Genomic DNA, 12,307 nt, shown 5'->3' on the forward strand with positions numbered 1-12,307 from the left:
TTTTTTGACAAGATCAATAGATATTTTAAAAATTATTGTAAAAATTTGTTAAGCTTCCTTAGAGCTGTGTCCCAGAACATCGGGAATAAAAACTTTAAACGGGCAAATCTTTAAAAAGTCATTATTGAATTACAGGTAGTTTTAAAAAACAAAGTAGTTTTCAAAAACATTGATATTTGTCAATGTCGGGAAGTGGGCACATGAAATTTTATATGCCGAATCTTATATACAACAAGACATGCTTCAAATTTGAGCAAGCCTAGCCTCCGCAAGCCTAGCCTCGGCATGTAACCTTGATGAAAAACCTCAACTTGTCGTTATTGCAATCCCGGGGAAAAGAGGAGCTACCAGTACTTCTAGTCTGTCGGGACTATAAACTGTTGATGATCAAATGTATCCTTGGTCTTTCCTTGGAATGATTTGACATGGGGTCGAACCAGAGAACCACATAGTCTGGTACCAAGGGAACCGGTAGCACGCCGAACAGTGTTTCCGGACTTTGTCTTGTCCCGGTTAAACCCAAATTCGCGGAAAGAAAATGTCGGTTAGAAGATTGATGTACGTTAAAGTCTTAAGTGTATGTGTTAAGTGTATATGATACTGGATGAATTTGGGGGTATACGGAACTTGCCCGCCGTATACCTATAGTGAGTGTGTCAGATTTTGATCTCTACGAGTGTGTCAAATGAGAAGTGTGCTGTGTTGAATGGTGATGGATGAAAGGTATTTTGAATTTTCCTTCCTGGTTCAGGTATGTTCAGGTTATACTCTCTTCATACCAGATTTACCACAGTGTGAGTAAGAACAAAATCCTCTTCTTATTCGGTCTACCGAATACGTCCCGACTCAACAGAGTCCATCCCATCTGCGAGGTTGTAAACGGAAGTGATATTTTGTAATGGTCAGAGATTAGATAGCTCGAGACTAATCAGCCACAGGTGGCCTCTGGTAGGTTTTTGGTTAGTGTTCTAGACTGGTAAACCGGAGGTGGTTCGATTCCCATCTGAGACACTGGTAAAGGAGCGCACAACACTAGGTGTATTTCTTCGGATTTGATGTACATACATCCTCCTTTCAAACTAACTAACTACAGTTCTCCCCATAATAGATATATGCCCCATTGAAAACCTTACACCGCTATAATTCTTATATATTGAGAATACATACATACTTATGTATACTATATCGATGTGTCAAAAGCGGAATGACTAAATCAATAAATTACATTTTTTTTCCAAATTCCATACAGTTTATTTCATAACAGATATCAGCCTCCTGGAAGGACGCACATAAACCTATTGCTTTCAACAGACAGACGAACTAACAGTCTAGTCTATAGTCTAGCCTATAGTCTAGCCTATAGTCTAGTCTATAATCTAATCTATAGTCTACGGATATAGCTAGATCGTCTTAAAATCGAATAAATACTTTTATGGGCGATGTACGTACATATGTAAGTGTTGTAACAACATTAATCAATCTCATAAATTTTGTATGAAACGGATCATTATAGGCCCTAGCCGTGGAGGCTGGACCCATCGATGTAGGTGACATTTTCAAGAGTGCGATTAGGATTTTAGTTTGGAAATATAATTTCTTTTTAAAAAATTATTTATTAACAACTAATTTTCGCATTAAGTCATAATTTCGCTTAGTCGCTGCCGCCCTAATTCTGTTGGCAGCATATGATATCAGCTGTCAAAAGCAAGAACTGCCAGATTAAATAAGAAACTTGTCAGAGGAATAATCTGAAGAAATAAATAAATCCATAGAAAGTTCTTTTTATTCTGCAAAACACATCATCGATGTTTAAAAATATATATAAACTTCATCTGTCATATATTTTGCATGACACACAGATCAAATTTTATTTATACTGATTCCTAAGGGATTTTCCAGTCGTTATAATTTATGAATAATTTTCATTGTATCGCTAAAAATATTGCAAACATATAGAAAAATCAAATCCTATTGATTTGTACTAATATCAAATTAAACATTGAATATTTTAACACATTCTAAAGCATAAAAATTTACTGATTAAACATCATGGTAACAGCAAACAGAGGCGTCGTTAGGAAGGGGCTAAGCAGTAATGAGAAATTTGCAGTAAAGCTAATTTATTAAAACCCTCTTTAGAGGACTACACTGTTTTGTACTAAATACATTTATATGTGGATTTTTGTTGTGCGTGTTAGAAGTTTATTCAAAATCGCTACTTCTATTATGCTGGAAAAAAAGAAATGAGGAGGAGGAGGTTAAAGACGATTAATGCATGAGTGATTAGTTTAACGAATGGTTAAATAGACAGATAGATAGCTAGATGTTAGAAACCCAGATACAGCTTGATTAAGTGTGCGGGAGGTATAAATAGAAAATAAATGTTGCTGTTGTTGTTTAGAGATGAATGAACTTATAGCGAGCTTAACATTTTCGATAAAACGGTTTAACCGGCCATGAAGGTGGAATCATTTAACATGTTACCAAAAATTAACAACTTCAACAGAAAACAAAACCATGCCAAACGATGACAATGCCATCACTACTTGTTATTTTCTAAAGTAAGATTCTTAATTTTTTGTTTGTACTTTTATATTTTTTTTGTTTTAAATTGCGTTAATGGAGGTTTTGTAAAAAAAATAAGTGGAATTTTCCGTTGTTGTGTTTTAGTAATCCATTAAGTTGATTTATTTTTTGTCAAATTTCTCTAATGTATCTTACGGTTGATGGTTATTTGATGCATTTAAATTGTGATTTACTTGGATTTTTTTATTATTTTTTTGTTATAATAAACCTTGAAAATTATTACTATAAAACTAACATACAAATGGTATTCATGTAGTTTTGCTTAGCTTCATAACTTTGTAGAATAGCGCGTTTATGTTTATTCATTTGCTTTTAATTACTTAAAATAATGCAAAAATTTTAAATTTCTATAAAATGTGAATGATTTTTTAAAAGTTTTTTTTTTTTTTTTTTAATAAAATAAAAGTATTTGCTTAAGTTTTATCATGTATATTCCAAATATTTTAATTACCACATTGTTCAATGATTTAAATATGTATAAATTATTTGTTTAAGTGGTCGTTTGTGCAAGTATGTTTGGTATTTACAGTAAAGAGCAAAATAAAATCTAAGGAAATTAATTAAAGTTAAAATTAATTAAAATCCACTTAAGTACATATCATATAAAAATATAATAGAAAAATATAGACTAACCTATAGTCTCGTCTATAGAGTGATCTTTAGTCTCACCTACAAACTGATCTATAGTCTCGCCTATAGACTGGTCCATAGTCTTGCCTATAGACTGATGTATAGTCTCGCCTATAGACTGATATATAGTCTCGCCTGTAGACTGATATATAGTCCCGCCTATAGACTGGTCTATAGTCTTGCCTATAGACTGATGTATAGTCTCGCCTATAGACTGATATATAGTATCGCCTGCAGACTGATATATAGTATCGCCTGCAGACTGATATATAGTCTCGCCGATAGACTGGTCTATAGTCTTACCTATAGACTGATCTATAGTCTCGCCTATAGACTGATCTACATTCTCCCCTATAGACTGGTCTATAGTCTTGCCTAGTGACTGATCTACAGTCTCGCCTATAGACTGATGTATAGTCTCGCCTATAGGCTGATATATAGTCTCGCCTGTAGACTGATATATAGTCTCGCCTATATACTGCTCTATAGTCTTGCCTATAGACTGATGTATAGTCTCTCCTACAGACTGATGTATAGTCTCGCGTATAGACTGATATATAGTCTCGCCTGTAGACTGATATATAGTCTCGCCTATAGGCTGGGTATAGTCTTGGCTATAGACTGATATGTAGTCTCGCCTATAGTTAGAATGAACTATAGTCTCGCCTATAGACTGGTCTCTAGTCTTGCCTATAGACTGATCTATAGTCTCGCCTATAGAGTGATCTATAGTTTCACCTACAAACTGATCTATAGTCTCGCGTATAGATCCATGGTCCATAGTCTTGCCTATAGACTGATCTATTGTCTCGCCTAAAGACTGATCTATAGTCTCGCAAATAGACTGGTCTATTGTCTCGTCCATAGGTGGTCTATAGTCTCGTCTATAGACTGGTCTATAGTCTCGTCTATAGACTGGTCTATAGTCTCGTCTATAGACTGGTCTATAGTCTCGTCTATAGACTGGTCTATAGTCTCGCCTATAGACTGGTCTATAGTCTCGTCTATAGACTGATCTATAGTCTCATCTATAGACTGATCTATAGTCTCGTCTATAGACTGATCTATAGACTGGCCTATAGTCTCGTCTATAGACTGGCCTATAATCTCGTCTATAGACTGATCTATAGTCTCGCCTATAACAAAATAGTCTACTTCAACTTTTTGGACTTACTTTTTTAGGCGATTGTTCGAAAGTCGATACCATACTAACATGTGATCACGATGATCACATAATATTTACTGGGTGCTAGGGTTACCATAGACGTAAAGCTATAGGCTTCGTTTTTGGGTTAAATACAACAAATATTCCGGATTCATTCGGAACTGAAATCTGGCTAAGTCTTAAAGACTATGCATCTAATTAAAAGTGTTGCAAATAATGAGAAACATTTTAATGCTCTTACAACTATATTCTTGCCCACTACTATCAATAATGACGTTTTTAAGTGTTTTCCTAAAAATATATCAACGAAAGTGTTAAAATATAAATAAAACATTGAACATGAAAAAAAACTTTCTAAATTTATTAAATTTCTCATCAAATGATTTTCTTTATATGATGTTTTTTTTTTTTTGTTAAACGCCATTACAACCTATATGGGAGTGTTTAGTTGTATGTGTATGTCATTCGAACGTTGATAGAGTATCGCCTGTAGTCATAAATATGTGTCCGCCACATGAATTGGGTTAAGGTCGGCTGTAAAAAAAATCGAAGAAATAAAGATCTCTAAATATATATGTATCTGCATTATAATTAGCATATGGTTACGAGATAATTATTTAATATTTGTTTTTTTGTTTTGTATTTTCTTTCAGGTATGTGAATTTATGAATAAAACCCGATACAGAGATTTTTGTTTTTTACCATCCACATATAAGATGATAATAATATGATGCTATTGAAAGTTAACGGTTGTTAAGTAAGTAAAAAAAAAAGAAATAACGAAAAAATTTAAGAAAACAATAAAACATGGTAGATGAGGAAGGAAACAAAAAGTAAACATAAATATTAAACAGTGATGCCAACTATTGTTGTTAGTAATATTAATATATGTTGCCAATATTTTAAATATGTCACAGATTTTTGTTTTTGTATTATTGGCAACCTGTTTGAAGAAATATGTTGCAATTTTTGTAAAATATACTACAGTAAACCTTAAGTAAGTTAACTTATACAAATTTTTAAGCTTTTTTATACATACATACATAGATATGAGTAAGTAGGCTTGTCAAATAGCATAATAAATTTGGTTCGCCCATGCCATATTTTCCCGAAACTACAAACCTCTTTAAGCATGTGACAGTTAATCGAGGTTTACTGTATGTTGTTAATACAAAAAACGGTATAGATATTATTCAAAATTTTGAAATAAATACCACATTCATGTCGTTAGACTTTAATAAGACCATTGTCATTCATAAAAACTACAAAAATATTCGGTGTTTATTTAAAAGTACCATAATTTATTATATTTTCATTGTATTTTATACATTTTTAACTTATACTTATGAATAATGTTACACAAGTCATTTATTTTCCCATATTATTTTTGTATTGATCGTTAATATAAAATTGATTATAAACAAAAAACCTAATTTATGTTTTTTTAAAGTTTATAATGAATGTATTGTTTCTTACATCATGTTACATTATGCTGAAAAAAATCCATTGTTAAAGCTTTTTTTTGTCTGATTTCTTTTTGTTGTGACCATCATAAACAAATAAGTGGGGTTTGTCAATCCATTGGTAACATATGGAAATATTTGCTTTTTGATCCACTGGGTTCTTATAAAACTCTAAGATGATCTTTTGATATAGCAATAGGAGAGATAAAAATTTACCCAAATTTCTATTTTTGGTAATTGAAATCCCAATGAGGACTGAATGGGCGGAGCTAGGAGACTGGACATTTTCACAAATACTTCCTATTGATAATATTTGTTTAATATTAAAAATAATCCATTTTTGTCCAAATTATGAGTAAGTAAACGGGCGGAGCTAGTAGGATGAATATTAACAAGTAAGAGTCTTACATTCGGCCATTGTCGAAAAGGAATGATTCCTTATAAATAAAAATTTGATATTTACGAACCGATGCTCTTGTTAATATCGAAAAAAATTTTCTAATTTATCATATATTTATCATAGTTAGTTAGTTAGTTTGAAAGGAGGATGTATATACATCAAATCCGAAGAAATACACCTAGGCCTCTATCGGACCTGTTGTGCGCTCCTTAACCAATGCCTCAGGTGGGAATCGAACCCACCACCTCCGGTCTACCAGACTAGAACACTAACCACTAACCTACCGGAGGCCATATATCATATATGTATATCATATATCGATATTAATATGAAATTCAGGGTAATATTTGGAGAAGATTTTAATGAGGACTTATGTATGGACCGTGCTCTTCCGAATTAAAAATATTAATTTTTAAAAACAAATCTTTTTTTTCACATTTTATAACTATAACTAATTATATAACTATATGTCAAAGGGGTTATATGGAGTAGAGTTAATTATGGACCTATCCTCATCGGTTTAGACAATAATTATTTCTTTCGAATTTAATCGCAGTACTCGTATCTTTAATACAGTTATGAGTTTTAAGGTAATTTTCTGAAGGAAACCGATAATGGGGGGTTAGATTAGGGTTCTATAAATCGACTTTCAAATAATCGAACAATCGACTTTTTGTCGAAAAAAGTCGAAGTCGACTATTTTGTTCCAAAAAAGTCGATAACTCGACTATCGTCTATGAAAAAAGTCGAAATGTCGACTTTGTAAATAAAAGTCGAAAAAAGTTCAAAAGTCGGAAAGTCAATAAAAGTGGAAAAAAGTCGAAAAGTCGAAAAAAGTCGTAAACAGTGGAAAAGTCGTAAACAGTCGAAAAGTCGAAAAAAGTTGGTAAAAGTCGACAACTCGAAAATAGTAGAAAAAAGTCAAAAATTGTCGAAAATTTAAAAAAGTCAAAATCTCCGAAATAGTCGGAAAAAACTTGGAAAAAAGTCGAAAGAAGTCGAAAATATTCAAAAAATCGAAAAGTCGGAAAAACTCGAAAAGTCTACTATTTATAAAATACTAAAAGTCAAAAAGTCTAAAAGTCGACTTTAATTAAATGAAAAAAAGTCAAAAAATCGACTTTTCATAAAATGCAAAAAGTCGACTTTTAACTAAATGCCAAAGTCGACTTTTCGTTTCAACTATATAACCCTAGGTTAGATCAGTAATCGGCCAATCCTCATCAAATTCAAATTATTGAGCGTTAAAGTCATTTTCTGAAGTGGACCTTATTAGACCGATCTTCATAAACTTTTGCACTATGTTTCGTAAAGAAGTTTTTTATTTCAAATTTCATCGCCGTAAGTCGTATTTTTAAGTAACTAATGAGAGTTAAAGTAATTATTGATCAATCTTCACCGAAGTTGGTAGGAAGATTTCAGTTCCAATAAAACTTGTTTATGTCAAATTTCATAGATCTGCTGGTATTTTTATGCCAGCAATGAGCGTTAAAGTCATTTTCTAAATGTGACCTTTTATGGGTGGTAGGGTCAAATATGGACCGATCCTCATAAAAATTGCTAGAGTGATTTTGGCTTATATGAAACTTATTTATGTCGAATTTCATTGCTATTTAAAAACAGTAATGCCAATTAAAGCTGTTTTTCGGGGGTCCATCAGAAAACGTGGATCGATATTGCCCATTTTCAATACCAAACAAACCTTACCTCTTTCCGTTCGGCCTCTATTGTGCTTTTAACAGAAATGGATAGATCGTCTTAGAATTTTAAGTATGACTTAAATTTTCAAGTACTAAAAGTGAGTAAATCAAACTTAAATCTAAAAAAAGATTTTTGTTTTTGCTTATGACTGCCAAAAACAATTCAATATAATGCGGCCTAAACAAGTCCCTTTTGAACCAGTGAAAACTTTTTAAAATTGTGGTTCACATGTTATTCGACATATGCCGTTTAACACACTGTTTTTTTTTTCTTACTTAATATTTAATTTTTGAAACACGTGATTTTTTTCTTGTTGGTTAAACTTTTTTGGTTGCTATTCGTACAACTTGGAATACCAATTACTTTTTTTTTTGGAAAATAAAATTTGTTTTGTAGAAAGTTTTTCTTATTAGTTTTTTTTTTTTGTAAAAAAACAGTTTTATGCGATTTTAACTTACATATTTATAACTTTTACTTTTTTTGGTTTCCAAAAAAAAAAAAAAAAAAAAAAAAAAAAACGAAGAGGAAAACAAAAAAACCGGTCATATATTGTACTAGTATTAATTTTACATTTTGTTCATTGTACTTGCAAGAGTACTGTTTTGTTTGTTTTTTGTATTTGCTTCTTCGTTCATGTTTCTTATCGTAGGAATAATAAATTTTAACGGTAATTATATAGAAATTATATTGTGTTTAACGTTTTGAATTAAACTACAATTAATTTTGAACAGTAAGTTAATGGGCAGGGGTTTCAAAGATTTGAAACTTTTAATATTTGAGGAAGATTTATAACATTCAAATAACAGCATAATAATAACTTCTATAGAACTACTATATAATGACTTTCAAAAAATATCATAGATACATAACTTCTACGCCCCCAAGTAATATCAAATCATATGAGTTAAATCGTTATCTTAGTACGCAAACGTGTCCAGTCCTCTTCAACTCCCTATTTGCAGGCGATCATGGTAAGAAGTTACTTAACTACTTATTTGTTACTTACTTACTTATTTAACCTATTTGTAAGGGAGTATGGTAAGTACTTACCTTCAATGTCATATACGTGTTTAAATAATGACTTAAAATACTATTTCAGCTTTTCAACAAAGCGTCATTTTTCAAAGTAAGTTTTTGCTGGGTAGACCATTATGTAGACATTTGCTTATTAAATTATTATTGGTTTTTCCATCAATAATTAAACTTTGAACTAATTTTATTAAAAAATATTATTGGTTTTTCCACTCATACTTAAACTTAGAACAGATTTCATTAAAAAATGTTTTAATCATCAATTTTATATTTGAAATCTTCTTCATCTTTTTTAAATTGTTTATATTCAATATATAAATAATTATATAAAAATGTTTTCATCTAGATTATAAGCTGAATTATTTCATTAACAATTTAGATTCGTGGAAATTTCAGCAATTTGTTTTTTTTTTTTTCGTTTGCAAAACTGTAAACAATTTCCATAAAACTAAACAAACCAATATTTAATTTTCAACTCAAAGTTCAGGTGAATTGAAAATATTTTTCCATTTGCTGTTTATTGTCTGTTATTTGTTTAGTGGTTTATTTATCGAATACCCCCAAAAAACAAATGTAACAGTTAAATGTGTGTAAATTGGGAACTGGTTCAAGCTCTATTCATGTTGATTTAAAATATAATATTTATTTTTTTGCAAATGCTATATTTAATTGGAAAGTTGCTAATAATGTTTTGCGAAAGAATTAAAGCTGTATTGTCTGAACTGAAGGCGACTTCTGAGAGTTTTGAAAGTTCAAAAGCCTTTAAGAAAAGTCAACAATTTATCTATTCACTGCTTATCATAATTCCATCATTACTGGCAATGAAAATGGGGATCTAACTACTTTCAAACATCCGAATCGACGCCAAAACAATGGAATCAAGCAATTCCCCTGTATTTGGTGGGACCAGAATGGTTCCATTTGTTATTAATACTCAAAATGCTTTAGATTATCATAGGATATCTCTATTAAACATAATAGTTACGTTTCTGGAATATACGACCAGATATAAAGCTATAATATTCCAGAATATCCATGGCTTCTCCTATTATTGTGAATTCGAGCCTGATGGTTATAGTGGAACTGTACTGAATACAAAAAAGTTTTAAGCGATCATTGACCAAAAATCTCTTCGATTATTTGTCCAAATATAAAGCCATAATATTCCAAAATATACCTAGCGCCCGTCTTATTAGTGCTCAAACCGGCACAGACTATCTAAAGGAATCTGGCTCGAACATAGTGAATTTGTTTAAAGTAAGAGTTGCTAGAAAAATATCTGAACCATATGCGACCTGAAACGACCATCATGATCCGACCACATGTTGCAAGTTCGGTTAAACTTCATTTAGAAAGTGTTTTGAAACTTTTGCCTCACCAGACGGGCCTTATAGTCTATAATGCTATCATTGAAACGCGCTTCACTACAAAATGGGGTCTCCGAATTTGACTTGATTCGTTCTTAAGCAGTTGTTTTGTCACGGAATACATATTTTTTGGACGAGAAGCTTCTTCAGAAAAAGCAAGTTTGAAGTTGTTCGTATTCTGACTAGACTCATAGGATAACGGGCACAGCTATATAAACAGATTCATATATGTAGAGCATGGAAAGGTCAGTGAAACTCTAGAAAATTTTCTTTGTCATTGCCAGGATTTCATCGAAATTAGGTCCATATATTTTGGGAGCGTTGGTATTCTAGATATTAACACTAACGAGAGGAAGCTTCTTTAGAATAAGCAAGTTCAATGTCCCAAGTTTTCTGAATGGACTTACAGGATTACGGGCACTGCTATAAGAACAAATTCAGACAAATGTAGAGCATGGAAAGAACAGCGAAACTCTAGAAAACTTTCTTCGTCATGGCCAGGGTTTCATCAAAATTTGATTCAAAATATCCTAGGAGCGATATTGGGAAACTCTAGAAAACTTTAATTGTTATTGCCGGGTTTTAATTGAACTTTTATCCAAATATCTTGGGATCGATATTATTCCAGATATATAAAGCTAACGAGAAGAGAACTATAAGCTTCCTCAGAATATGCAAGTTCGGGGTTGTACGTATTCTGAGTGGACTCAGAATTAAGGGCACAACTATACGAACAGATTCAAACGGATGTAGATTATAGAAAGGATAGTGCAACTCCAGAAAATTTTCTTTGGAAAAGGCGTTCATCGAAATCAAATCTAAATATCATGTTAGTAATGTTGTTTCAGTTATTGAATCTCTTTTAAGGACATTGATGGTATAATTCTAAGGAACTACGTCAAGGAAATTGAGTTTCTGTACATCAGACTTTAACAGCAACATTTTATATATAAAGGAGAGCAGCACAACAGGCCCAATAGCGACCTTGGTGTATGATAGGAAAATTTTAAGTTATTACGTTCAATAAACTGAGTTTCTGGATATCTTCATAGAATACTTCCATATAAAGCGGCGTTCAACAGACCCGCTTTTGGTGTATTTTTTTGGATCCTCCTTTCAATCTAACCCAAGCCAGTAAACGCGTTCCATGGTTTCGCCATTTCTGCTTTATTTGTTTAAATTTTTTGTTGTATATAAGTTTATAATTTTTTCTATTTGTATCGTTAAACGTGTGTTTCATTAATTTTATTGATGAAAGATATTTAGCAAAAACTTTTTTTCGGTTTTCCCAATTTTCATTGATTTATTTTTGTTGTTTTTCATTATGCCGTAAATACTCGAACGAAAAATACAAATGAAATTCTATGTAGTTCTTGTAAAGAAAATATTGAAAAATTTTGGTATAAAATCAATTAAGATAAATGCTCTGTAGGCATTAGCACAGCTGATTTCTAATAAATTACATTTTAAATTGAATGAAATTTTAACTTAACAATTAAATTGAAATATTTCGATTCGCATGTTATTTTGGAGTTAAATTCATACGAAATGTACTAGAATTATACAAAACTTATGTGTAACACTGTAAACAAGGGGATGAAGAGCTTTGATCTTTAATTACACCCGAAAGACCCAAAAATTAAAATCCTTTTTTAACTGGTATTTATAACCTGGTATTTTGAATGATCTTCAATTTACTGCGGTGTGCTTAAAATCTTATAAATTCCATAATGATATTATTATTCTTTTCAATAAGTATGTGTACTAATCTCTAATGTTTATAATTATAAATAATGATATTTTAATTTCTTACTTCTTTGTATTATAAACAAATAGCAATTATACAATGTTTTCAATATTATTGTCCAATGTTTGCAACGCCAAAAATTATATTCTCAAAATTTACCAGTCATTTAAATTCAATAATACTGATGAATATCACTGTAGCGGATATAAAACACAC

At 31.4% G+C, this 12,307-nt stretch overlaps 1 protein-coding gene across 2 annotated transcripts in view; it reads left to right on the forward strand.

The window, feature by feature from the left end:
• LOC119601698 (3-hydroxy-3-methylglutaryl-coenzyme A reductase) overlaps positions 1 to 12,307 on the forward strand; it is an 89,891-nt gene that overhangs the window by 24,943 nt on the left and 52,641 nt on the right. The window contains exon 2 of one of the 2 annotated variants that reach the window (XM_037952825.1): positions 5,035 to 5,138. The exons of the other annotated variant lie outside the window; for it this stretch is intronic. The gene's annotated coding sequence lies outside the window, so the exon portion shown is untranslated. The remainder of the gene's footprint in view (positions 1 to 5,034; positions 5,139 to 12,307) is intronic. 2 annotated transcript variants of the gene reach the window in all.

This window comes from Lucilia sericata, unplaced genomic scaffold (assembly GCF_015586225.1).
Source record: "Lucilia sericata isolate MDLA Ls3-8-SP2 unplaced genomic scaffold, ASM1558622v1 Contig000186F_arrow, whole genome shotgun sequence".
Classification (NCBI taxonomy): domain Eukaryota; kingdom Metazoa; phylum Arthropoda; class Insecta; order Diptera; family Calliphoridae; genus Lucilia; species Lucilia sericata.